This window comes from Neovison vison, chromosome 11, assembly GCF_020171115.1.
Source record: "Neovison vison isolate M4711 chromosome 11, ASM_NN_V1, whole genome shotgun sequence".
NCBI classification, from domain to species: domain Eukaryota; kingdom Metazoa; phylum Chordata; class Mammalia; order Carnivora; family Mustelidae; genus Neogale; species Neogale vison.
Window position 1 is genome coordinate 219,948,531 of NC_058101.1, and position 25,897 is coordinate 219,974,427.

A 25,897-nucleotide genomic window follows, 5' to 3' on the forward strand; every position below is an offset into this window, starting at 1 on the left:
TAGCCTTGCCTATGCCAGGACATGAAGTGAGCATAGAGTGCCATCCTAGGCAACGCACACTGCTGTAGGTTTGTGATTGACCCTGCTTAGTTCGGCTTGGCAGGGAGAACGCACGGCGCGAACATGGAGCCCCGGAAAGCAAGGCCCAAGATACACTAGCTCTCCCGCAGCTCTTCTTCTTTGAAGTGTCAGAGCGAATGCCCAAAGCCTTGCTGTGAAGCAGCAGCGAAGGGCAGTTCGCGCCAGCTGAAAACTTCTGCGAACGTATAGCAGTAGCTGGTAAATCAGAGTCGGATCTGTAGGCTGCTGTGGCTGCTTGCCTTAGCTAGTATTCGTAGGACGGTGGGAGAGCCCCGCATAGAGCGAAAGCCTCTTTGCCCGGGCATCCCCTCTGGGAAGGCACAGCTTTCGTTGGGAAATCAGAGTCACGTCTGAGGGATGCTGCTGCTGCTTCCCTGAGCTAGTCTCCCATGCACGTTGTAATAAACCCGCATGGAACGAAATCCTTCTATGCCCAGGCATCCTCTCTGGGAAAGCATAGCATTCGTTGGGCAATCAGAGTCGGGTTTGTGGGAAGCTGCTGCTTCTTGCCTGAGCTACTCTGCTCAGGACAGTGCAAGATACCCGCATGGAGCGTAATTATCTTTTACCTAGCATCCCCTCTGCCAGAGAGAGAAGCCTGGTTGCACCTCTGGAAAGGGGCTTAAGGAAAGGGACACGTCTGTCACTGTGCTCCCAAAGAGCAAGTCTGGGGAAGGTGCATCACGCTGCCACGGGCAAAGAGAAGGAGCCGTTGGCTTTGTGTTCGGGAAACACTCGCGATGCAGGAGAGTTGGCTTGGCAGGAACAGCGGGCCCGTTGTAAGACAAGTGTCACAAGCTACTTGTGAAAACAGAGTCGCGTCTGAGGGATGCTGCTGCTGCTTCCCTGATCTACTCTCCCCTGAACGTTGTAATAATCCCGCATGGAATGAAATCCTTCTATGCCCAGGCATCCTCTCTGTGAAAGCATAGCATTCGTTGGGCAATCAGAGTCGGTTTGTGGGAAGCTGCTGCTTCTTGCCTGAGCTAGTCTGCTCAGGACAGTGCAAGATACCCGCATGGAGCGAAATTATCTTTTACCTAGCATCCCCTCTGCCAGAGAGAGAAGCGTGGTTGCACCTTTGGAAAGGGCCTTATGGAAAGGGACACGTCTGTCACTGTGCTCCCAAAGAGCAAGTCTGGGGAAGGTGCATCACGCTGCCACGGGCAAAGAGAAGGAGCCGTTGGCTTTGTGTTCGGGAAACACTCGCGATGCAGGAGAGTTGGCACTAGCAGGAACAGCGGGCCCGTTGTAAGACAAGTGTCACCATCTACCTGTGCTGAGGGTCGGAGGCCTGGCTGCTAAGGTGACAGAAGAGTATGACTATGGCAGGCAGGTGTGCTCCACACTGAGGAAGGAGTCTGGGCAGAAGGCAGGCCTGTCCTGTGTCTCTGGTCCCAAGGGGACAGCGTCTCCTTAACCACCTGTCCTAGGGCAGACTTGGGCTAGCCACCAAGCGCCATAGCTTCAACTCGCAGAAACAGCTCCCTGGACGAACGGGCAGTCCGATGCCGTCTTCCTCCAAGATGTGACAACGTTGTTGGTGTCAGGAAGTGTGCCGGGGTAGGAGGGGGGGACAGACCCAAACACATCCCCAGCCCAGTGCACGGGCAGTGTGCAGGGTTCATGTCGACTCTCCTCTCCTGTGGGGAAGGCACTGGCTTAGTCCCCGATTCCACGCGAGCTCTAGTGCAAAAGGCCTAGCCTTGCCTATGCCAGGACATGAAGTGAGCATAGAGTGCCATCCTAGGCAACGCACACTGCTGTAGTTTTGTGATTGACCCTGCTTAGTTCGGCTTGGCAGGGAGAACGCACGGCGCGAACATGGAGCCCCGGAAAGCAAGGCCCAAGATACACTAGCTCTCCCGCAGCTCTTCTTCTTGAAGTGTCAGAGCGAATGCCCAAAGCCTTGCTGTGAAGCAGCAGCGAAGGGCAGTTCGCGCCAGCTGAAAACCTCAGCGAACGTATAGCAGTAGCTGGTAAATCAGAGTCGGATCTGTAGGCTGCTGTGGCTGCTTGCCTTAGCTAGTATTCGTAGGACGGTGGGAGAGCCCCGCATAGAGCGAAAGCCTCTTTGCCCGGGCATCCCCTCTGGGAAGGCACAGCTTTCGTTGGGAAATCAGAGTCACGTCTGAGGGATGCTGCTGCTGCTTCCCTGAGCTAGTCTCCCATGCACGTTGTAATAAACCCGCATGGAACGAAATCCTTCTATGCCCAGGCATCCTCTCTGGGAAAGCATAGCATACGTTGGGCAATCAGAGTCGGGTTTGTGGGAAGCTGCTGCTTCTTGCCTGAGCTACTCTGCTCAGGACAGTGCAAGATACCCGCATGGAGCGAAATATTCTTTCACCTAGCATCCCCTATGCCAGAGAGAGAAGCGTGGTTGCACCTCTGGAAAGGGCCTTAAGGAAAGGGACACGTCTGTCACCGTGCTCCCCAAGAGCAAGTCTGCGGAAGGTGCAGCACGCTGCCACGGGTAAAGAGAAGGAGCCGTTGGCTTTGTGTTCGGGAAACGGTCACGATGCAGGAGAGTTGGCACTGGCAGGAACAGCGGGCCCGTTGTAAGACAAGTGTCACCAGCTACTTGTGAAAACAGAGTCGCGTCTGAGGGATGCTGCTGCTGCTTCCCTGATCTAGTCTCCCCTGCACGCTGTAATAATCCCGCTAGGAACGAAATCCTTCTATGCCCAGGCATCCTCTCTGTGAAAGCATAGCATTCGTTGAGCAATCAGAGTCGGGTTTGTGGGAAGCTGCTGCTTCTTGCCTGAGCTAGTCTGCTCAGGACAGTGCAAGATACCCGCATGGAGCGAAATTATCTTTTACCTAGCATCCCCTCTGCCAGAGAGAGAAGCGTGGTTGCACCTCTGGAAAGGGCCTTATGGAAAGGGACACGTCTGTCACTGTGCTCCCCAAGAGCAAATCTGGGGAAGGTGCATCACGCTGCCACGGGCAAAGAGAAGGAGCCGTTTGCTTTGTGTTCGGGAAACGGTCGCGATGAAGGAGAGTTGGCACTGGCAGGAACAGCGGGCCCGTTGTAAGACAAGTGTCACCATCTACCTGTGCTGAGGATCGGAGGCCTGGCTGCTAAGGTGACAGAAGAGTATGACTATGGCAGGCAGTTGTGCTCCACACTGAGGAAGGAGTCTGGGCAGAAGGCAGGCCTGTCCTGTGTCTCTTGTCCCAAGGGGACAGCGTCTCCTTGACCACCTGTGCCTAGGGCAGACTTGGGCTTGCCACCAAGCGCCATAGCTTCAACTCGCAGAAACAGCTCCCTGGACGAACGGGCAGTCCGATGCCGTCTTCCTCCAAGATGTGACAACGTTGTTGGTGTCAGGAAGTGTGCCGGGATAGCAGGGGGGACAGACCCAAACAGATCCCCAGCCCAGTGCACGGGCCTGTGCAGGGTTCATGTCGACTCTCCTCTCCTGTGGGGAAGGCACTGGCTTAGTCCCCGAATCCACGCGATCGCTAGTGCAAAAGGCCTAGCCTTGCCTATGATAGGACATGAAGTGAGCATAGAGTGCCATCCTAGGCAACGCACGCTGCTGTTGGTTTTTGATTGTGCCTGCTTAGTTCAGTTGGTAAATCAGAGTCAGATCTGTAGGCTGCTGTGGCTGCTTGCCTTAGCCTAGTATTCGTAGGACGGTGGGAGAGCCCCGCATAGAGCGAAAGCCAATTTGCCCGGGAATCCCCTTTGGGAAGTCACAGCATTCGTTGGGAAATCAGAGTCGCTTCTGAGGGATGCTGTTGCTGCTTGCCTGGGTTAGACTTCCCTGCAAATTGTAATAAACGCGCATGGAGCGAAATCATCTATGGCCAGGCCTCCTCTCTGAGAAAGCAGAGCATTCGTTGGGCAATCAGTGTCGGGTTTTTAGGAAGCTGCTGCTTCTTGCCTGAGCTATTCTGCTGAGGACAGTGCAAGATACCTGCATGGAGCGAAATTCCCTTTCACCTAGCATCCCCTCTACCAGAGAGAGAAGCGTGGTTGCACCTCTGGAAAGGGGCTTAAGGAAAGGGACACGTCTGTCACCGTGCTCCCCAAGAGCAAGTCTGGGGAAGGTGCAGCACGCTGCCATGGGCAAAGAGAAGGAGCCGTTGGCTTTGTGTTCGGGAAACGGTCGCGATGCAGGAGAGTTGGCACTGGCAGGAACAGCGGGCCCGTTGTAAGACAAGTGTCACCATCTACCTGTGCTGAGGGACGGAGGCCTGGCTGCTAAGGTGACAGAAGAGTACGACTAGGGCAGGCACGCGTGCTCCACACTGAGGAAGGAGTCTGTGCAGAAGGCAGGCCGGTCCTGTGTCTCTGGTCCCAAGGGGACAGCGTCTCCTTGACCCCCTCTGCCTAGGGCAGACTTGGGCTAGCCACCAAGCGCCATAGATGCAACTCGCAGAAACAGCTCCCTGGACGAACGGGCAGTCCGATGCCGTCTTCCTCCAAGATGTGACAACGTTGTTGGTGTCAGGAAGTGTGCCGGGGTAGGAGGGGGGACAGACACAAACAGATCCCCATCCCCGTGCACGGGCAGTGTGCAGGGTTCATGTCGACTCTCCTCTCCTGTGGGGAAGGCACTGGCTTAGTCCCCGATTCCACGCGAGCGCTAGTGCAAAAGGCCTAGCCTTGCCTATGCCAGGACATGAAGTGAGCATAGAGTGCCATCCTAGGCAACGCACGCTGCTGTTGGTTTTTGATTGTGCCTGCTTAGTTCAGTTGGTAAATCAGAGTCAGATCTGTAGGCTGCTGTGGCTGCTTGCCTTAGCCTAGTATTCGTAGGACGGTGGGAGAGCCCCGCATAGAGCGAAAGCCACTTTGCCCGGGCATCCCCTTTGGGAAGTCACAGCTTTCGTTGGGAAATCAGAGTCGCTTCTGAGGGATGCTGTTGCTGCTTGCCTGAGTTAGACTTCCCTGCAAATTGTACTAAACCCGCATGGAGCGAAATCATCTATGGCCAGGCCTCCTCTCTGAGAAAGCAGAGCATTCATTGGGCAATAAGTGTCGGGTTTTTAGGAAGCTGCTGCTTCTTGCCTGAGCTATTCTGCTGAGGACAGTGCAAGATACCCGCATGGAGTGAAATTCCCTTTCACCTAGCATCCCCTCTGCCAGAGAGAGAAGCGTGGTTGCACCTCTGGCAAGGGGCTTAAGGAAAGGGACAAGTCTGACACCGTGCTCCCCAAGAGCAAGTCTGGGGAAGGTGCAGCACGCTGCCACGGGCAAAGAGAAGGAGCCTTTGGCTTTGTGTTCGGGAAACGGTCTCGATGCAGGAGAGTTGGCACTGGCAGGAACAGCGGGCCCGTTGTAAGACAAGTGTCACCAGCTACTTGTGAAAACAGAGTCGCGTCTGAGGGATGCTGCTGCTGCTTCCCTGATCTACTCTCCCCTGAACGTTGTAATAATCCCGCATGGAATGAAATCCTTCTATGCCCAGGCATCCTCTCTGTGAAAGCATAGCATTCGTTGGGCAATCAGAGTCGGTTTGTGGGAAGCTGCTGCTTCTTGCCTGAGCTAGTCTGCTCAGGACAGTGCAAGATACCCGCATGGAGCGAAATTATCTTTTACCTAGCATCCCCTCTGCCAGAGAGAGCAGCGTGGTTGCACCTTTGGAAAGGGCCTTATGGAAAGGGACACGTCTGTCACTGTGCTCCCAAAGAGCAAGTCTGGGGAAGGTGCATCACGCTGCCACGGTCAAAGAGACGGAGCCGTTCGCTTTGTGTTCGGGAAACACTCGCGATGCAGGAGAGTTGGCACTAGCAGGAACAGCGGGCCCGTTGTAGGACAAGTGTCACCATCTACCTGTGCTGAGGGTCGGAGGCCTGGCTGCTAAGGTGACAGAAGAGTATGACTATGGCAGGCAGGTGTGCTCCACACTGAGGAAGGAGTCTGGGCAGAAGGCAGGCCTGTCCTGTGTCTCTGGTCCCAAGGGGACAGCGTCTCCTTAACCACCTGTCCTAGGGCAGACTTGGGCTAGCCACCAAGCGCCATAGCTTCAACTCGCAGAAACAGCTCCCTGGACGAACGGGCAGTCCGATGCCGTCTTCCTCCAAGATGTGACAACGTTGTTGGTGTCAGGAAGTGTGCCGGGGTAGGAGGGGGGGACAGACCCAAACAGATCCCCAGCCCAGTGCACGGGCAGTGTGCAGGGTTCATGTCGACTCTCCTCTCCTGTGGGGAAGGCACTGGCTTAGTCCCCGATTCCACGCGAGCGCTAGTGCAAAAGGCCTAGCCTTGCCTATGCCAGGACATGAAGTGAGCATAGAGTGCCATCCTAGGCAACGCACACTGCTGTAGGTTTGTGATTGACCCTGCTTAGTTCGGCTTGGCAGGGAGAACGCACGGCGCGAACATGGAGCCCCGGAAAGCAAGGCCCAAGATACACTAGCTCTCCCGCAGCTCTTCTTCTTTGAAGTGTCAGAGCGAATGCCCAAAGCCTTTCTGTGAAGCAGCAGCGAAGGGCAGTTCGCGCCAGCTGAAAACCTCTGCGAACGTATAGCAGTAGCTGGTAAATCAGAGTCGGATCTGTAGGCTGCTGTGGCTGCTTGCCTTAGCTAGTATTCGTAGGACGGTGGGCGAGCCCCGCATAGAGCGAAAGCCTCTTTGCCCGGGCATCCCCTCTGGGAAGGCACAGCTTTCGTTGGGAAATCAGAGTCACGTCTGAGGGATGCTGTTGCTGCTTCCCTGAGCTAGTCTCCCATGCACGTTGTAATAAACCCGCATGGAACGAAATCCTTCTATGCCCAGGCATCCTCTCTGGGAAAGCATAGCATTCGTTGGGCAATCAGAGTCGGGTTTGTGGGAAGCTGCTGCTTCTTGCCTGAGCTACTCTGCTCAGGACAGTGCAAGATACCCGCATGGAGCGAAATATTCTTTCACCTAGCATCCCCTATGCCAGAGAGAGAAGCGTGGTTGCACCTCTGGAAAGGGCCTTAAGGAAAGGGACACGTCTGTCACCGTGCTCCCCAAGAGCAAGTCTGGGGAAGGTGCAGCACGCTGCCACGGGCAAAGAGAAGGAGCCGTTGGCTTTGTGTTCGGGAAACGGTCGCGATGCAGGAGAGTTGGCACTGGCAGGAACAGCGGGCCCGTTGTAAGACAAGTGTCACCAGTTACTTGTGAAAACAGAGTCGCGTCTGAGGGATGCTGCTGCTCCTTCCCTGATCTAGTCTCCCCTGCACGTTGTAATAATCCCGCATGGAATGAAATCCTTCTATGCCCAGGCATCCTCTCTGTGAAAGCATAGCATTCGTTGGGCAATCAGAGTCGGGTTTGTGGGAAGCTGCTGCTTCTAGCCTGAGCTAGTCTGCTCAGGACAGTGCAAGATACCCGCATGGAGCGAAATTATCTTTTACCTAGCATCCCCTCTGCCAGAGAGAGAAGCGTGGTTGCACCTCTGGAAAGGGCCTTATGGAAAGGGACACGTCTGTCACTGTGCTCCCCTAGAGCAAATCTGGGGAAGGTGCATCACGCTGCCACGGGCAAAGAGAAGGAGCCGTTTGCTTTGTGTTCGGGAAACGGTCGCGATGAAGGAGAGTTGGCACTGGCAGGAACAGCGGGCCCGTTGTAAGACAAGTGTCACCATCTACCTGTGCTGAGGGTCGGAGGCCTGGCTGCTAAGGTGACAGAAGAGTATGACTATGGCAGGCAGGTGTGCTCCACACTGAGGAAGGAGTCTGGGCAGAAGGCAGGCCTGTCCTGTGTCTCTGGTCCCAAGGGGACAGCGTCTCCTTGACCACCTGTGCCTAGGGCAGACTTGGGCTTGCCACCAAGCGCCATAGCTTCAACTCGCAGAAACAGCTCCCTGGACGAACGGGCAGTCCGATGCCGTCTTACTCCAAGATGTGACAACGTTGTTGGTGTCAGGAAGTGTGCCGGGGTAGCAGGGGCGACAGACCCAAACAGATCCCCAGCCCTGTGCACGGGCAGTGTGCAGGGTTCATGTCGACTCTCCTCTCCTGTGGGGAAGGCACTGGCTTAGTCCCCGATTCCACGCGAGCGCTAGTGCAAAAGGCCTAGCCTTGCCTATGCCAGGACATGAAGTGAGCATAGAGTGCCATCCTAGGCAACGCACGCTGCTGTTGGTTTTTGATTGTGCCTGCTTAGTTTAGTTGGTAAATCAGAGTCAGATCTGTAGGCTGCTGTGGCTGCTTACCTTAGCCTAGTATTCGTAGGACGGTGGGAGAGCCCCGCATAGAGCGAAAGCCACTTTGCCCGGGCATCCCCTTTGGGAAGTCACAGCTTTCGTTGGGAAATCAGAGTCGCGTCTGAGGGATGCTGTTGCTGCTTGCCTGAGTTAGACTTCCCTGCAAATTGTAATAAACCCGCATGGAGCGAAATCATCTATGGCCAGGCCTCCTCTCTGAGAAAGCAGAGCTTCGTTAGGCAATCAGTGTCGGGTTTTTAGGAAGCTGCTGCTTCTTGCCTGAGCTATTCTGCTGAGGACAGTGCAAGATACCCGCATGGAGCGAAATTCCCTTTCACCTAGCATCCCCTCTGCCAGAGAGAGAAGCGTGGTTGCAACTCTGGAAAGGGGCTTAAGGAAAGGGACACGTCTGTCACCGTGCTCCCCAAGATCAAGTCTGGGGAAGGTGCAGCACGCTGCCACGGGCAAAGAGAAGGAGCCGTTGGCTTTGTGTTCGGGAAACGGTCACGATGCAGGAGAGTTGGCACTGGCAGGAACAGCGGGCCCGTTGTAAGACAAGTGTCACCATCTACCTGTGCTGAGGGTCGGAGGCCTGGCTGCTAAGGTGACAGAAGAGTACGACTAGGGCAGGCACGCGTGCTCCACACTGAGGAAGGAGTCTGTGCAGAAGGCAGGCCAGTCCTGTGTCTCTGGTCCCAAGGGGACAGCGTCTCCTTGACCCCTTCTGCCTAGGGCAGACTTGGGCTAGCCACCAAGCGCCATAGCTGCAACTCGCAGAAACAGCTCCCTGGACGAACGGGCAGTCCGATGCCGTCTTCCTCCAAGATGTGACAACGTTGTTGGTGTCAGGAAGTGTGCCGGGGTAGGAGGGGGGACAGACACAAACAGATCCCCATCCCCGTGCACGGGCAGTGTGCAGGGTTCATGTCGACTCTCCTCTCCTGTGGGGAAGGCACTTTCTTAGTCCCCGATTCCACGCGAGCGCTAGTGCAAAAGGCCTAGCCTTGCCTATGCCAGGACATGAAGTGAGCATAGAGTGCCATCCTAGGCAACGCACACTGCTGTAGGTTTGTGATTGACCCTGCTTAGTTCGGCTTGGCAGGGAGAACGCACGGCGCGAACATGGAGCCCCGGAAAGCAAGGCCCAAGATACACTAGCTCTCCCGCAGCTCTTCTTCTTTGAAGTGTCAGAGCGAATGCCCAAAGCCTTGCTGTGAAGCAGCAGCGAAGGGCAGTTCGCGCCAGCTGAAAACCTCTGCGAACGTATAGCAGTAGCTGGTAAATCAGAGTCGGATCTGTAGGCTGCTGTGGCTGCTTGCCTTAGCCTAGTATTCGTAGGACGGTGGGAGAGCCCCGCATAGAGCGAAAGCCTCTTTGCCCGGGCATCCCCTCTGGGAAGGCACAGCTTTCGTTGGGAAATCAGAGTCGCGTCTGAGGGATGCTGCTGCTGCTTCCCTGAGCTAGTGTCCCCTGCACGTTGTAATAATCCCGCATGGAACGAAATCCTTCTATGCCCAGGCATCCTCTCTGGGAAAGCATAGCATTCGTTGGGCAATCAGAGTCGGGTTTGTGGGAAGCTGCTGCTTCTTGCCTGAGCTACTCTGCTCAGGACAGTGCAAGATACCCGCATGGAGCGAAATTTTCTTTCACCTAGCATCCCCTCTGCCAGAGAGAGAAGCGTGGTTGCACCTCTGGAAAGGGCCTTAAGGAAAGGGACACGTCTGTCACCGTGCTCCCCAAGAGCAAGTCTGGGGAAGGTACATCACGTTGCCACGGGCAAAGAGAAGGAGCCGTTGGCTTTGTGTTCGGGAAACGGTCACGATGCAGGAGAGTTGGCACTGGCAGGAACAGCGGGCCCGTTGTAAGACAAGTGTCACCAGTTACTTGTGAAAACAGAGTCGCGTCTGAGGGATGCTGCTGCTGCTTCCCTGATCTAGTCTCCCCTGCACGCTGTAATAATCCCGCAAGGAACGAAATCCTTCTATGCCCAGGCATCCTCTCTGTGAAAGCATAGCATTCGTTGGGCAATCAGAGTCGGGTTTGTGGGAAGCTGCTGCTTCTTGCCTGAGCTAGTCTGCTCAGGACAGTGCAAGATACCCGCATGGAGCGAAATTATCTTTTACCTAGCATCCCCTCTGCCAGAGAGAGAAGCGTGGTTGCACCTCTGGAAAGGGCCTTATGGAAAGGGACACGTCTGTCACTGTGCTCCCCAAGAGCAAATCTGGGGAAGGTGCATCACGCTGCCACGGGCAAAGAGAAGGAGCCGTTTGCTTTGTGTTCGGGAAACGGTCGCGATGAAGGAGAGTTGGCACTGGCAGGAACAGCGGGCCCGTTGTAAGACAAGTGTCACCATCTACCTGTGCTGAGGATCGGAGGCCTGGCTGCTAAGGTGACAGAAGAGTATGACTATGGCAGGCAGTTGTGCTCCACACTGAGGAAGGAGTCTGGGCAGAAGGCAGGCCTGTCCTGTGTCTCTTGTCCCAAGGGGACAGCGTCTCCTTGACCACCTGTGCCTAGGGCAGACTTGGGCTAGCCACCAAGCGCCATAGCTTCAACTCGCAGAAACAGCTCCCTGGACGAACGGGCAGTCCGATGCCGTCTTCCTCCAAGATGTGACAACGTTGTTGGTGTCAGGAAGTGTGCCGGGGTAGCAGGGGGGACAGACCCAAACAGATCCCCAGCCCAGTGCACGGGCAGTGTGCAGGGTTCATGTCGACTCTCCTCTCCTGTGGGGAAGGCACTGGCTTAGTCCCCGATTCCACGCGAGCGCTAGTGCAAAAGGCCTAGCCTTGCCTATGCCAGGACATGAAGTGAGCATAGAGTGCCATCCTAGGCAACGCACGCTGCTGTTGGTTTTTGATTGTGCCTGCTTAGTTCAGTTGGTAAATCAGAGTCAGATCTGTAGGCTGCTGTGGCTGCTTGCCTTACCCTAGTATTCGTAGGACGGTGGGAGAGCCCCGCATAGAGCGAAAGCCACTTTGCCCGGGCATCCCCTTTGGGAAGTCACAGCTTTCGTTGGGAAATCAGAGTCGCGTCTGAGGGATGCTGTTGCTGCTTGCCTGAGTTAGACTTCCCTGCAATTTGTAATAAACCGCATGGAGCGAAATCATCTATGGCCAGGCCTCCTCTCTGAGAAAGCAGAGTTTCGTTAGGCAATCAGTGTCGGGTTTTTAGGAAGCTGCTGCTTCTTGCCTGAGCTATTCTGCTGAGGACAGTGCAAGATACCCGCATGGAGCGAAATTCCCTTTCACCTAGCATCCCCTCTGCCAGAGAGAGAAGCGTGGTTGCAACTCTGGAAAGGGGCTTAAGGAAAGGGACACGTCTGTCACCGTGCTCCCCAAGAGCAAGTCTGGGGAAGGTGCAGCACGCTGCCACGGGCAAAGAGAAGGAGCCGTTGGCTTTGTGTTCGGGAAACGGTCGCGATGCAGGAGAGTTGGCACTGGCAGGAACAGCGGGCCCGTTGTAAGACAAGTGTCACCATCTACCTGTGCTGAGGGACGGAGGCCTGGCTGCTAAGGTGACAGAAGAGTACGACTAGGGCAGGCACGCGTGCTCCACACTGAGGAAGGAGTCTGTGCAGAAGGCAGGCCGGTCCTGTGTCTCTGGTCCCAAGGGGACAGCGTCTGCTTGACCCCTTCTGCCTAGGGCAGACTTGGGCTAGCCACCAAGCGCCATAGCTGCAACTCGCAGAAACAGCTCCCTGGACGAACGGGCAGTCCGATGCCGTCTTCCTCCAAGATGTGACAACGTTGTTGGTGTCAGGAAGTGTGCCGGGGTAGGAGGGGGGACAGACACAAACAGATCCCCATCCCCGTGCACGGGCAGTGTCCAGGGTTCATGTCGACTCTCCTCTCCTGTGGGGAAGGCACTGGCTTAGTCTCCGATTCCACGCGAGCGCTAGTGCAAAAGGCCTAGCCTTGCCTATGCCAGGACATGAAGTGAGCATAGAGTGCCATCCTAGGCAACGCACACTGCTGTAGGTTTGTGATTGACCCTGCTTAGTTCGGCTTGGCAGGGAGAACGCACGGCGCGAACATGGAGCCCCGGAAAGCAAGGCCCAAGATACACTAGCTCTCCCGCAGCTCTTCTTCGTTGAAGTGTCAGAGCGAATGCCCAAAGCCTTGCTGTGAAGCAGCAGCGAAGGGCAGTTCGCGCCAGCTGAAAACCTCTGCGAACGTATAGCAGTAGCTGGTAAATCAGAGTCGGATCTGTAGGCTGCTGTGGCTGCTTGCCTTAGCCTAGTATTCGTAGGACGGTGGGAGAGCCCCGCATAGAGCGAAAGCCTCTTTGCCCGGGCATCCCCTCTGGGAAGGCACAGCTTTCGTTGGGAAATCAGAGTCGCGTCTGAGGGATGCTGCTGCTGCTTCCCTGAGCTAGTCTCCCCTGCACGTTGTAATAAACCCGCATGGAACGAAATCCTTCTATGCCCAGGCATCCTCTCTGGGAAAGCATAGCATTCGTTGGGCAATCAGAGTCGGGTTTGTGGGAAGCTGCTGCTTCTTGCCTGAGCTACTCTGCTCAGGACAGTGCAAGATACCCGCATGGAGCGAAATTTTCTTTCACCTAGCATCCCCTATGCCAGAGAGAGAAGCGTGGTTGCACCTCTGGAAAGGGCCTTAAGGAAAGGGACACGTCTGTCACCGTGCTCCCCAAGAGCAAGTCTGGGGAAGGTGCAGCACGCTGCCACGGGCAAAGAGAAGGAGCCGTTGGCTTTGTGTTCGGGAAACGGTCGCGATGCAGGAGAGTTGGCCTTGGCAGGAACAGCGGGCCCGTTGTAAGACAAGAGTCACCAGCTACTTGTGAAAACAGAGTCACGTCTGAGGTATGCTGCTGCTGCTTCCCTGATCTAGTGTCCCCTGCACGTTGTAATAATCCCGCATGGAACGAAATCCTTCTATGCCCAGGCATCCTCTCTGGGAAAGCATAGCATTCGTTGGGCAATCAGAGTCGGGTTTGTGGGAAGCTGCTGCTTCTTGCCTGAGCCACTCTGCTCAGGACAGTGCAAGATAACCGCATGGAGCGAAATTATCTTTTACCTAGCATCCCCTCTGCCAGAGAGAGAAGCGTGGTTGCACCTCTGGAAAGAGCTTAAGGAAAGGGACACGTCTGTCACCATGCTCCCCAAGACCAAGTCTGGGAAAGGTGAAGCACGCTGCCACGGGCAAAGAGAAGGAGCCGTTGGCTTTGTGTTCGGGAAACGGTCACGATGCAGGAGAGTTGGCACTGGCAGGAACAGCGGGCCCGTTGTAATACAAGTGTCACCAGCTACTTGTGAAAACAGAGTCGCGTCTGAGGGATGCTGCTGCTGCTTCCCTGATCTAGTCTCCCCTGCACGTTGTAATAATCCCGCATGGAACGAAATCCTTCTATGCCCAGGCATCCTCTCTGTGAAAGCATAGCATTCGTTGGGCAATCAGAGTCGGGTTTGTGGGAAGCTGCTGCTTCTTGCCTGAGCTAGTCTGCTCAGGACAGTGCAAGATACCCGCATGGAGCGAAATTATCTTTTACCTAGCATCCCCTCTGCCAGAGAGAGAAGCGTGGTTGCACCTCTTGAAAGGGCCTTATGGAAAGGGACACGTCTGTCACTGTGCTCCCCAAGAGCAAATCTGGGGAAGGTGCATCACGCTGCCACGGGCAAAGAGAAGGAGCCGTTGGCTTTGTGTTCGGGAAACGGTCGCGATGAAGGAGAGTTGGCACTGGCAGGAACAGCGGGCCCGTTGTAAGACAAGTGTCACCATCTACCTGTGCTGAGGGTCGGAGGCCTGGCTGCTAAGGTGACAGAAGAGTATGACTATGGAAGGCAGGTGTGCTCCACACTGAGGAAGGAGTCTGGGCAGAAGGCAGGCCTGTCCTGTGTCTCTGGTCCCAAGGGGACAACGTCTCCTTGACCACATGTGCCTAGGGCAGACTTGGGCTTGCCACCAAGCGCCATAGCTTCAACTCGCAGAAACAGCTCCCTGGACGAAAGGGCAGTCCGATGCCGTCTTCCTCCAAGATGTGACAACGTTGTTGGTGTCAGGAAGTGTGCCGTGGTAGGAGGGGGGACAGACCCAAACAGATCCCCAGCCCAGTGCACGGGCCTGTGCAGGGTTCATGTCGACTCTCCTCTCCTGTGGGGAAGGCACTGGCTTAGTCCCCGAATCCACGCGAGCGCTAGTGCAAAAGGCCTAGCCTTGCCTATGCCAGGACATGAAGTGAGCATAGAGTGCCATCCTAGGCAACGCACGCTGCTGTTGGTTTTTGATTGTGCCTGCTTAGTTCAGTTGGTAAATCAGAGTCAGATCTGTAGGCTGCTGTGGCTGCTTGCCTTAGCCTAGTATTCGTAGGACGGTGGGAGAGCCCCGCATAGAGCGAAAGCCACTTTGCCCGGGCATCCCCTTTGGGAAGTCACAGCTTTCGTTGGGAAATCAGAGTCGCTTCTGAGGGATGCTGTTGCTGCTTGCCTGAGTTAGACTTCCCTGCAAATTGTACTAAACCCGCATGGAGCGAAATCATCTATGGCCAGGCCTCCTCTCTGAGAAAGCAGAGCATTCATTGGGCAATAAGTGTCGGGTTTTTAGGAAGCTGCTGCTTCTTGCCTGAGCTATTCTGCTGAGGACAGTGCAAGATACCCGCATGGAGTGAAATTCCCTTTCACCTAGCATCCCCTCTGCCAGAGAGAGAAGCGTGGTTGCACCTCTGGCAAGGGGCTTAAGGAAAGGGACACGTCTGACACCGTGCTCCCCAAGAGCAAGTCTGGGGAAGGTGCAGCACGCTGCCACGGGCAAAGAGAAGGAGCCGTTGGCTTTGTGTTCGGGAAACGGTCGCGATGCAGGAGAGTTGGCACTGGCAGGAACAGCGGGCCCGTTGTAAGACAAGTGTCACCAGTTACTTGTGAAAACAGAGTCGCGTCTGAGGGATGCTGCTGCTCCTTCCCTGATCTCGTCTCCCCTGCACGTTGTAATAATCCCGCATGGAATGAAATCCTTCTATGCCCAGGCATCCTCTCTGTGAAAGCATAGCATTCGTTGGGCAATCAGAGTCGGGTTTGTGGGAAGCTGCTGCTTCTTGCCTGAGCTAGTCTGCTCAGGACAGTGCAAGATACCCGCATGGAGCGAAATTATCTTTTACCTAGCATCCCCTCTGCCAGAGAGAGAAGCGTGGTTGCACCTCTGGAAAGGGCCTTATGGAAAGGGACACGTCTGTCACTGTGCTCCCCTAGAGCAAATCTGGGGAAGGTGCATCACGCTGCCACGGGCAAAGAGAAGGAGCCGTTGGCTTTGTGTTCGGGAAACGGTCGCGATAAGGAGAGTTGGCCCTGGCAGGAACAGCGGGCCCGTTGTAAGACAAGTGTCACCATCTACCTGTGCTGAGGATCGGAGGCCTGGCTTCTAAGGTGACAGAAGAGTATGACTATGGCAGGCAGGTGTGCTCCACACTGAGGAAGGAGTCTGGGCAGAAGGCAGGCCTGTCCTGTGTCTCTGGTCCCAAGGGGACAGCGTCTCCTTGACCACCTGTGCCTAGGGCAGACTTGGGCTTGCCACCAAGCGCCATAGCTTCAACTCGCAGAAACAGCTCCCTGGACGAACGGGCAGTCCGATGCCGTCTTACTCCAAGATGTGACAACGTTGTTGGTGTCAGGAAGTGTACCGGGGTAGCAGGGGCGACAGACCCAAACAGATCCCCAGCCCTGTGCACGGGCAGTGTGCAGGGTTCATGTCGACTCTCCTCTCCTGTGGGGAAGGCACTGGCTTAGTCCCCGATTCCACGCGAGCGCTAGTGCAAAAGGCCTAGCCTTGCCTATGCCAGGACATGAAGTGAGCATAGAGTGCCATCCTAGGCAACGCACGCTGCTGTTGGTTTTTGATTGTGCCTGCTTAGTTTAGTTGGTAAATCAGAGTCAGATCTGTAGGCTGCTGTGGCTGCTTACCTTAGCCTAGTATTCGTAGGACGGTGGGAGAGCCCCGCATAGAGCGAAAGCCACTTTGCCCGGGCATCCCCTTTGGGAAGTCACAGCTTTCGTTGGGAAATCAGAGTAGCGTCTGAGGGATGCTGTTGCTGCTTGCCTGAGTTAGACTTCCCTGCAAATTGTAATAAACCCGCATGGAGCGAAATCATCTATGGCCAGGCCTCCTCTCTGAGAAAGCAGAGCTTCGTTAGGCAATTAGTGTCGGGTTTTTAGGAAGCTGCTGCTTCTTGCCTGAGCTATTCTGCTGAGGACAGTGCAAGATACTCGCATGGAGCGAAATTCCCTTTCACCTAGCATCCCCTCTGCCAGAGAGAGAAGCGTGGTTGCAACTCTGGAAAGGGGCTTAAAGAAAGGGACACGTCTGTCACCGTGCTCCCCAAGATCAAGTCTGGGGAAGGTGCAGCACGCTGCCACGGGCAAAGAGAAGGAGCCGTTGGCTTTGTGTTCGGGAAACGGTCACGATGCAGGAGAGTTGGCACTGGCAGGAACAGCGGGCCCGTTGTAAGACAAGTGTCACCATCTACCTGTGCTGAGTGTCGGAGGCCTGGCTGCTAAGGTGACAGAAGAGTACGACTAGGGCAGGCACGCGTGCTCCACACTGAGGAAGGAGTCTGTGCAGAAGGCAGGCCAGTCCTGTGTCTCTGGTCCCAAGGGGACAGCGTCTCCTTGACCCCCTCTGCCTAGGGCAGACTTGGGCTAGCCACCAAGCGCCATAGCTGCAACTCGCAGAAACAGCTCCCTGGACGAACGGGCAGTCCGATGCCGTCTTCCTCCAAGATGTGACAACGTTGTTGGTGTCAGGAAGTGTGCCGGGGTAGGAGGGGGGACAGACCCAAACAGATCCCCATCCCCGTGCACGGGCAGTGTGCAGGGTTCATGTCGACTCTCCTCTCCTGTGGGGAAGGCACTGGCTTAGTCCCCGATTCCACGCGAGCGCTAGTGCAAAAGGCCTAGCCTTGCCTATGCCAGGACATGAAGTGAGCATAGAGTGCCATCCTAGGCAACGCACACTGCTGTAGGTTTGTGATTGACCCTGCTTAGTTCGGCTTGGCAGGGAGAACGCACGGCGCGAACATGGAGCCCCGGAAAGCAAGGCCCAAGATACACTAGCTCTCCCGCAGCTCTTCTTCTTTGAAGTGTCAGAGCGAATGCCCAAAGCCTTGCTGTGAAGCAGCAGCGAAGGGCAGTTCGCGCCAGCTGAAAACCTCTGCGAACGTATAGCAGTAGCTGGTAAATCAGAGTCGGATCTGTAGGCTGCTGTGGCTGCTTGCCTTAGCCTAGTATTCGTAGGACGGTGGGAGAGCCCCGCATAGAGCGAAAGCCTCTTTGCCCGGGCATCCCCTCTGGGAAGGCACAGCTTTCGTTGGGAAATCAGAGTCGCGTCTGAGGGATGCTGCTGCTGCTTCCCTGAGCTAGTGTCCCCTGCACGTTGTAATAATCCCGCATGGAACGAAATCCTTCTATGCCCAGGCATCCTCTCTGGGAAAGCATAGCATTCGTTGGGCAATCAGAGTCGGGTTTGTGGGAAGCTGCTGCTGCTTGCCTGAGCTACTCTGCTCAGGACAGTGCAAGATACCCGCATGGAGCGAAATTTTCTTTCACCTAGCATCCCCTCTGCCAGAGAGAGAAGCGTGGTTGCACCTCTGGAAAGGGCCTTAAGGAAAGGGACACGTCTGTCACCGTGCTCCCCAAGAGCAAGTCTGGGGAAGGTACATCACGTTGCCACGGGCAAAGAGAAGGAGCCGTTGGCTTTGTGTTCGGGAAACGGTCACGATGCAGGAGAGTTGGCACTGGCAGGAACAGCGGGCCCGTTGTAAGACAAGTGTCACCAGTTACTTGTGAAAACAGAGTCGCGTCTGAGGGATGCTGCTGCTGCTTCCCTGATCTAGTCTCCCCTGCACGCTGTAATAATCCCGCAAGGAACGAAATCCTTCTATGCCCAGGCATCCTCTCTGTGAAAGCATAGCATTCGTTGGGCAATCAGAGTCGGGTTTGTGGGAAGCTGCTGCTTCTTGCCTGAGCTAGTCTGCTCAGGACAGTGCCAGATACCCGCATGGAGCGAAATTATCTTTTACCTAGCATCCCCTCTGCCAGAGAGAGAAGCGTGGTTGCACCTCTGGAAAGGGCCTTATGGAAAGGGACACGTCTGTCACTGTGCTCCCCAAGAGCAAATCTGGGGAAGGTGCATCACGCTGCCACGGGCAAAGAGAAGGAGCCGTTTGCTTTGTGTTCGGGAAACGGTCGCGATGAAGGAGAGTTGGCACTGGCAGGAACAGCGGGCCCGTTGTAAGACAAGTGTCACCATCTACCTGTGCTGAGGATCGGAGGCCTGGCTGCTAAGGTGACAGAAGAGTATGACTATGGCAGGCAGTTGTGCTCCACACTGAGGAAGGAGTCTGGGCAGAAGGCAGGCCTGTCCTGTGTCTCTTGTCCCAAGGGGACAGCGTCTCCTTGACCACCTGTGCCTAGGGCAGACTTGGGCTAGCCACCAAGCGCCATAGCTTCAACTCGCAGAAACAGCTCCCTGGACGAACGGGCAGTCCGATGCCGTCTTCCTCCAAGATGTGACAACGTTGTTGGTGTCAGGAAGTGTGCCGGGGTAGCAGGGGGGACAGACCCAAACAGATCCCCAGCCCAGTGCACGGGCCTGTGCAGGGTTCATGTCGACTCTCCTCTCCTGTGGGGAAGGCACTGGCTTAGTCCCCGAATCCACGCGATCGCTAGTGCAAAAGGCCTAGCCTTGCCTATGATAGGACATGAAGTGAGCATAGAGTGCCATCCTAGGCAACGCACGCTGCTGTTGGTTTTTGATTGTGCCTGCTTAGTTCAGTTGGTAAATCAGAGTCAGATCTGTAGGCTGCTGTGGCTGCTTGCCTTAGCCTAGTATTCGTAGGACGGTGGGAGAGCCCCGCATAGAGCGAAAGCCAATTTGCCCGGGCATCCCCTTTGGGAAGTCACAGCTTTCGTTGGGAAATCAGAGTCGCTTCTGAGGGATGCTGTTGCTGCTTGCCTGGGTTAGACTTCCCTGCAAATTGTAATAAACGCGCATGGAGCGAAATCATCTATGGCCAGGCCTCCTCTCTGAGAAAGCAGAGCATTCGTTGGGCAATCAGTGTCGGGTTTTTAGGAAGCTGCTGCTTCTTGCCTGAGCTATTCTGCTGAGGACAGTGCAAGATACCTGCATGGAGCGAAATTCCCTTTCACCTAGCATCCCCTCTGCCAGAGAGAGAAGCGTGGTTGCACCTCTGGAAAGGGGCTTAAGGAAAGGGACACGTCTGTCACCGTGCTCCCCAAGAGCAAGTCTGGGGAAGGTGCAGCACGCTGCCACGGGCAAAGAGAAGGAGCCGTTGGCTTTGTGTTCGGGAAACGGTCGCGATGCAGGAGAGTTGGCACTGGCAGGAACAGCGGGCCCGTTGTAAGACAAGTGTCACCAGCTACTTGTGAAAACAGAGTCGCGTCTGAGGGATGCTGCTGCTGCTTCCCTGATCTAGTCTTCCCTGCACGTTGTAATAATCCCGCATGAAATGAAATCCTTCTGTACCCAGGCACCCTCTCTGGGAAAGCATAGCATTCGTTGGGCAATCAGAGTCGGGTTTGTGGGAAGCTGCTGCTTCTTGCCTGAGCTAGTCTGCTCAGGACAGTGCAAGATACCCGCATGGAGCGAAATTATCTATTACCTAGCATCCCCTCTGCCAGAGAGAGAAGCGTGGTTGCACCTCTGGAAAGGGCCTTATGGAAAGGGACACGTCTGTCACTGTGCTCCCCAAGAGCAAGTCTGGAGAAGGTGCATAACGCTGCCACGGGCAAAGAGAAGGAGCCGTTGGCTTTGTGTTCGGTAAACGGTCGCGATGAAGGAGAGTTGGCACTGGCAGGAACAGCGGGCCCGTTGTAAGACAAGTGTCACCATCTACCTGTGCTGAGGGTCGGAGTTCTGGCTGCTAAGGTGACTGAAGAGTATGACTATGGCAGGCAGTTGTGCTCCACACTGAGGAAGGAGTCTGGGCAGAAGGCAGGCCTGTCCTGTGTCTCTGGTCCCAAGGGGACAGCGTCTCCTTGACCACCTGTGCCTAGGGCAGACTTGGGCTTGCCACCAACCGCCATAGCTTCAACTCGCAGAAACAGCTCACTGGACGAACGGGCAGTCCGATGCCGTCTTCCTCCAAGATGTGACAACGTTGTTGGTGTCAGGAAGTGTGCCGGGGTAGGAGGGGGGACAGACCCAAACAGATCCCCAGCCCAGTGCACGGGCAGTGTGCAGGGTTCATGTCGACTCTTCTCTCCTGTGGGGAAGGCACTGGCTTAGTCCCCGATTCCACGCGAGCGCTAGTGCAAAAGGCCTAGCCTTGCCTATGCCAGGACATGAAGTGAGCATAGAGTGCCATCCTAGGCAACGCACGCTGCTGTTGGTTTTTGATTGTGCCTGCTTAGTTCAGTTGGTAAATCAGAGTCAGATCTGTAGGCTGCTGTGGCTGCTTGCCTTACCCTAGTATTCGTAGGACGGTGGGAGAGCCCCGCATAGAGCGAAAGCCACTTTGCCCGGGCATCCCCTTTGGGAAGTCACAGCTTTCGTTGGGAAATCAGAGTCGCGTCTGAGGGATGCTGTTGCTGCTTGCCTGAGTTAGACTTCCCTGCAATTTGTAATAAACCGCATGGAGCGAAATCATCTATGGCCAGGCCTCCTCTCTGAGAAAGCAGAGTTTCGTTAGGCAATCAGTGTCGGGTTTTTAGGAAGCTGCTGCTTCTTGCCTGAGCTATTCTGCTGAGGACAGTGCAAGATACCCGCATGGAGCGAAATTCCCTTTCACCTAGCATCCCCTCTGCCAGAGAGAGAAGCGTGGTTGCAACTCTGGAAAGGGGCTTAAGGAAAGGGACACGTCTGTCACCGTGCTCCCCAAGAGCAAGTCTGGGGAAGGTGCAGCACGCTGCCACGGGCAAAGAGAAGGAGCCGTTGGCTTTGTGTTCGGGAAACGGTCGCGATGCAGGAGAGTTGGCACTGGCAGGAACAGCGGGCCCGTTGTAAGACAAGTGTCACCATCTACCTGTGCTGAGGGACGGAGGCCTGGCTGCTAAGGTGACAGAAGAGTACGACTAGGGCAGGCACGCGTGCTCCACACTGAGGAAGGAGTCTGTGCAGAAGGCAGGCCGGTCCTGTGTCTCTGGTCCCAAGGGGACAGCGTCTGCTTGACCCCCTCTGCCTAGGGCAGACTTGGGCTAGCCACCAAGCGCCATAGCTGCAACTCGCAGAAACAGCTCCCTGGACGAACGGGCAGTCCGATGCCGTCTTCCTCCAAGATGTGACAACGTTGTTGGTGTCAGGAAGTGTGCCGGGGTAGGAGGGGGGACAGACACAAACAGATCCCCATCCCCGTGCACGGGCAGTGTCCAGGGTTCATGTCGACTCTCCTCTCCTGTGGGGAAGGCACTGGCTTAGTCTCCGATTCCACGCGAGCGCTAGTGCAAAAGGCCTAGCCTTGCCTATGCCAGGACATGAAGTGAGCATAGAGTGCCATCCTAGGCAACGCACACTGCTGTAGGTTTGTGATTGACCCTGCTTAGTTCGGCTTGGCAGGGAGAACGCACGGCGCGAACATGGAGCCCCGGAAAGCAAGGCCCAAGATACACTAGCTCTCCCGCAGCTCTTCTTCTTTGAAGTGTCAGAGCGAATGCCCAAAGCCTTGCTGTGAAGCAGCAGCGAAGGGCAGTTCGCGCCAGCTGAAAACCTCTGCGAACGTATAGCAGTAGCTGGTAAATCAGAGTCGGATCTGTAGGCTGCTGTGGCTGCTTGCCTTAGCCTAGTATTCGTAGGACGGTGGGAGAGCCCCGCATAGAGCGAAAGCCTCTTTACCCGGGCATCCCCTCTGGGAAGGCACAGCTTTCGTTGGGAAATCAGAGTCGCGTCTGAGGGATGCTGCTGCTGCTTCCCTGAGCTAGTCTCCCCTGCACGTTGTAATAAACCCGCATGGAACGAAATCCTTCTATGCCCAGGCATCCTCTCTGGGAAAGCATAGCATTCGTTGGGCAATCAGAGTCGGGTTTGTGGGAAGCTGCTGCTTCTTGCCTGAGCTACTCTGCTCAGGACAGTGCAAGATACCCGCATGGAGCGAAATTTTCTTTCACCTAGCATCCCCTATGCCAGAGAGAGAAGCGTGGTTGCACCTCTGGAAAGGGCCTTAAGGAAAGGGACACGTCTGTCACCGTGCTCCCCAAGAGCAAGTCTGGGGAAGGTGCAGCACGCTGCCACGGGCAAAGAGAAGGAGCCGTTGGCTTTGTGTTCGGGAAACGGTCGCGATGCAGGAGAGTTGGCCTTGGCAGGAACAGCGGGCCCGTTGTAAGACAAGAGTCACCAGCTACTTGTGAAAACAGAGTCACGTCTGAGGTATGCTGCTGCTGCTTCCCTGATCTAGTGTCCCCTGCACGTTGTAATAATCCCGCATGGAACGAAATCCTTCTATGCCCAGGCATCCTCTCTGGGAAAGCATAGCATTCGTTGGGCAATCAGAGTCGGGTTTGTGGGAAGCTGCTGCTTCTTGCCTGAGCTACTCTGCTCAGGACAGTGCAAGATAACCGCATGGAGCGAAATTATCTTTTACCTAGCATCCCCTCTGCCAGAGAGAGAAGCGTGGTTGCACCTCTGGAAAGAGCTTAAGGAAAGGGACACGTCTGTCACCATGCTCCCCAAGACCAAATCTGGGAAAGGTGAAGCACGCTGCCACGGGCAAAGAGAAGGAGCCGTTGGCTTTGTGTTCGGGAAACGGTCACGATGCAGGAGAGTTGGCACTGGCAGGAACAGCGGGCCCGTTGTAATACAAGTGTCACCAGCTACTTGTGAAAACAGAGTCGCGTCTGAGGGATGCTGCTGCTGCTTCCCTGATCTAGTCTCCCCTGCACGTTGTAATAATCCCGCATGGAACGAAATCCTTCTATGCCCAGGCATCCTCTCTGTGAAAGCATAGCATTCGTTGGGCAATCAGAGTCGGGTTTGTGGGAAGCTGCTGCTTCTTGCCTGAGCTAGTCTGCTCAGGACAGTGCAAGATACCCGCATGGAGCGAAATTATCTTTTACCTAGCATCCCCTCTGCCAGAGAGAGAAGCGTGGTTGCACCTCTGGAAAGGGCCTTATGGAAAGGGACACGTCTGTCATTGTGCTCCCCAAGAGCAAATCTGGGGAAGGTGCATCACGCTGCCACGGGCAAAGAGAAGGAGCCGTTGGCTTTGTGTTCGGGAAACGGTCGCGATGAAGGAGAGTTGGCACTGGCAGGAACAGCGGGCCCGTTGTAAGACAAGTGTCACCATCTACCTGTGCTGAGGGTCGGAGGCCTGGCTGCTAAGGTGACAGAAGAGTATGACTATGGCAGGCAGGTGTGCTCCACACTGAGGAAGGAGTCTGGGCAGAAGGCAGGCCTGTCCTGTGTCTCTGGTCCCAAGGGGACAACGTCTCCTTGACCACATGTGCCTAGGGCAGACTTGGGCTTGCCACCAAGCGCCATAGCTTCAACTCGCAGAAACAGCTCCCTGGACGAAAGGGCAGTCCGATGCCGTCTTCCTCCAAGATGTGACAACGTTGTTGGTGTCAGGAAGTGTGCCGGGGTAGGAGGGGGGACAGACCCAAACAGATCCCCAGCCCAGTGCACGGGCCTGTGCAGGGTTCATGTCGACTCTCCTCTCCTGTGGGGAAGGCACTGGCTTAGTCCCCGAATCCACGCGAGCGCTAGTGCAAAAGGCCTAGCCTTGCCTATGCCAGGACATGAAGTGAGCATAGAGTGCCATCCTAGGCAACGCACGCTGCTGTTGGTTTTTGATTGTGCCTGCTTAGTTCAGTTGGTAAATCAGAGTCAGATCTGTAGGCTGCTGTGGCTGCTTGCCTTAGCCTAGTATTCGTAGGACGGTGGGAGAGCCCCGCATAGAGCGAAAGCCACTTTGCCCGGGCATCCCCTTTGGGAAGTCACAGCTTTCGTTGGGAAATCAGAGTCGCTTCTGAGGGATGCTGTTGCTGCTTGCCTGAGTTAGACTTCCCTGCAAATTGTACTAAACCCGCATGGAGCGAAATCATCTATGGCCAGGCCTCCTCTCTGAGAAAGCAGAGCATTCATTGGGCAATAAGTGTCGGGTTTTTAGGAAGCTGCTGCTTCTTGCCTGAGCTATTCTGCTGAGGACAGTGCAAGATACCCGCATGGAGTGAAATTCCCTTTCACCTAGCATCCCCTCTGCCAGAGAGAGAAGCGTGGTTGCACCTCTGGCAAGGGGCTTAAGGAAAGGGACACGTCTGACACCGTGCTCCCCAAGAGCAAGTCTGGGGAAGGTGCAGCACGCTGCCACGGGCAAAGAGAAGGAGCCGTTGGCTTTGTGTTCGGGAAACGGTCTCGATGCAGGAGAGATGGCACTGGCAGGAACAGCGGGCCCGTTGTAAGACAAGTGTCACCAGCTACTTGTGAAAACAGAGTCGCGTCTGAGGGATGCTGCTGCTGCTTCCCTGATCTACTCTCCCCTGAACGTTGTAATAATCCCGCATGGAATGAAATCCTTCTATGCCCAGGCATCCTCTCTGTGAAAGCATAGCATTCGTTGGGCAATCAGAGTCGGTTTGTGGGAAGCTGCTGCTTCTTGCCTGAGCTAGTCTGCTGAGGACAGTGCAAGATACCCGCATGGAGCGAAATTATCTTTTACCTAGCATCCCCTCTGCCAGAGAGAGAAGCGTGGTTGCACCTTTGGAAAGGGCCTTATGGAAAGGGACACGTCTGTCACTGTGCTCCCAAAGAGCAAGTCTGGGGAAGGTGCATCACGCTGCCACGGGCAAAGAGAAGGAGCCGTTGGCTTTGTGTTCGGGAAACACTCGCGATGCAGGAGAGTTGGCACTAGCAGGAACAGCGGGCCCGTTGTAAGACAAGTGTCACCATCTACCTGTGCTGAGGGTCGGAGGCCTGGCTGCTAAGGTGACAGAAGAGTACGACTAGGGCAGGCACGCGTGCTCCACACTGAGGAAGGAGTCTGTGCAGAAGGCAGGCCAGTCCTGTGTCTCTGGTCCCAAGGGGACAGCGTCTCCTTGACCCCCTCTGCCTAGGGCAGACTTGGGCTAGCCACCAAGCGCCATAGCTGCAACTCGCAGAAACAGCTCCCTGGACGAACGGGCAGTCCGATGCCGTCTTCCTCCAAGATGTGACAACGTTGTTGGTGTCAGGAAGTGTGCCGGGGTAGGAGGGGGGACAGACACAAACAGATCCCCATCCCCGTGCACGGGCAGTGTGCAGGGTTCATGTCGACTCTCCTCTCCTGTGGGGAAGGCACTGGCTTAGTCCCCGATTCCACGCGAGCGCTAGTGCAAAAGGCCTAGCCTTGCCTATGCTAGGACATGAAGTGAGCATAGAGTGCCATCCTAGGCAACGCACACTGCTGTAGGTTTGTGATTGACCCTGCTTAGTTCGGCTTGGCAGGGAGAACGCACGGCGCGAACATGGAGCCCCGGAAAGCAAGGCCCAAGATACACTAGCTCTCCCGCAGCTCTTCTTCTTTGAAGTGTCAGAGCGAATGCCCAAAGCCTTGCTGTGAAGCAGCAGCGAAGGGCAGTTCGCGCCAGCTGAAAACCTCTGCGAACGTATAGCAGTAGCTGGTAAATCAGAGTCGGATCTGTAGGCTGCTGTGGCTGCTTGCCTTAGCCTAGTATTCGTAGGACGGTGGGAGAGCCCCGCATAGAGCGAAAGCCTCTTTGCCCGGGCATCCCCTCTGGGAAGGCACAGCTTTCGTTG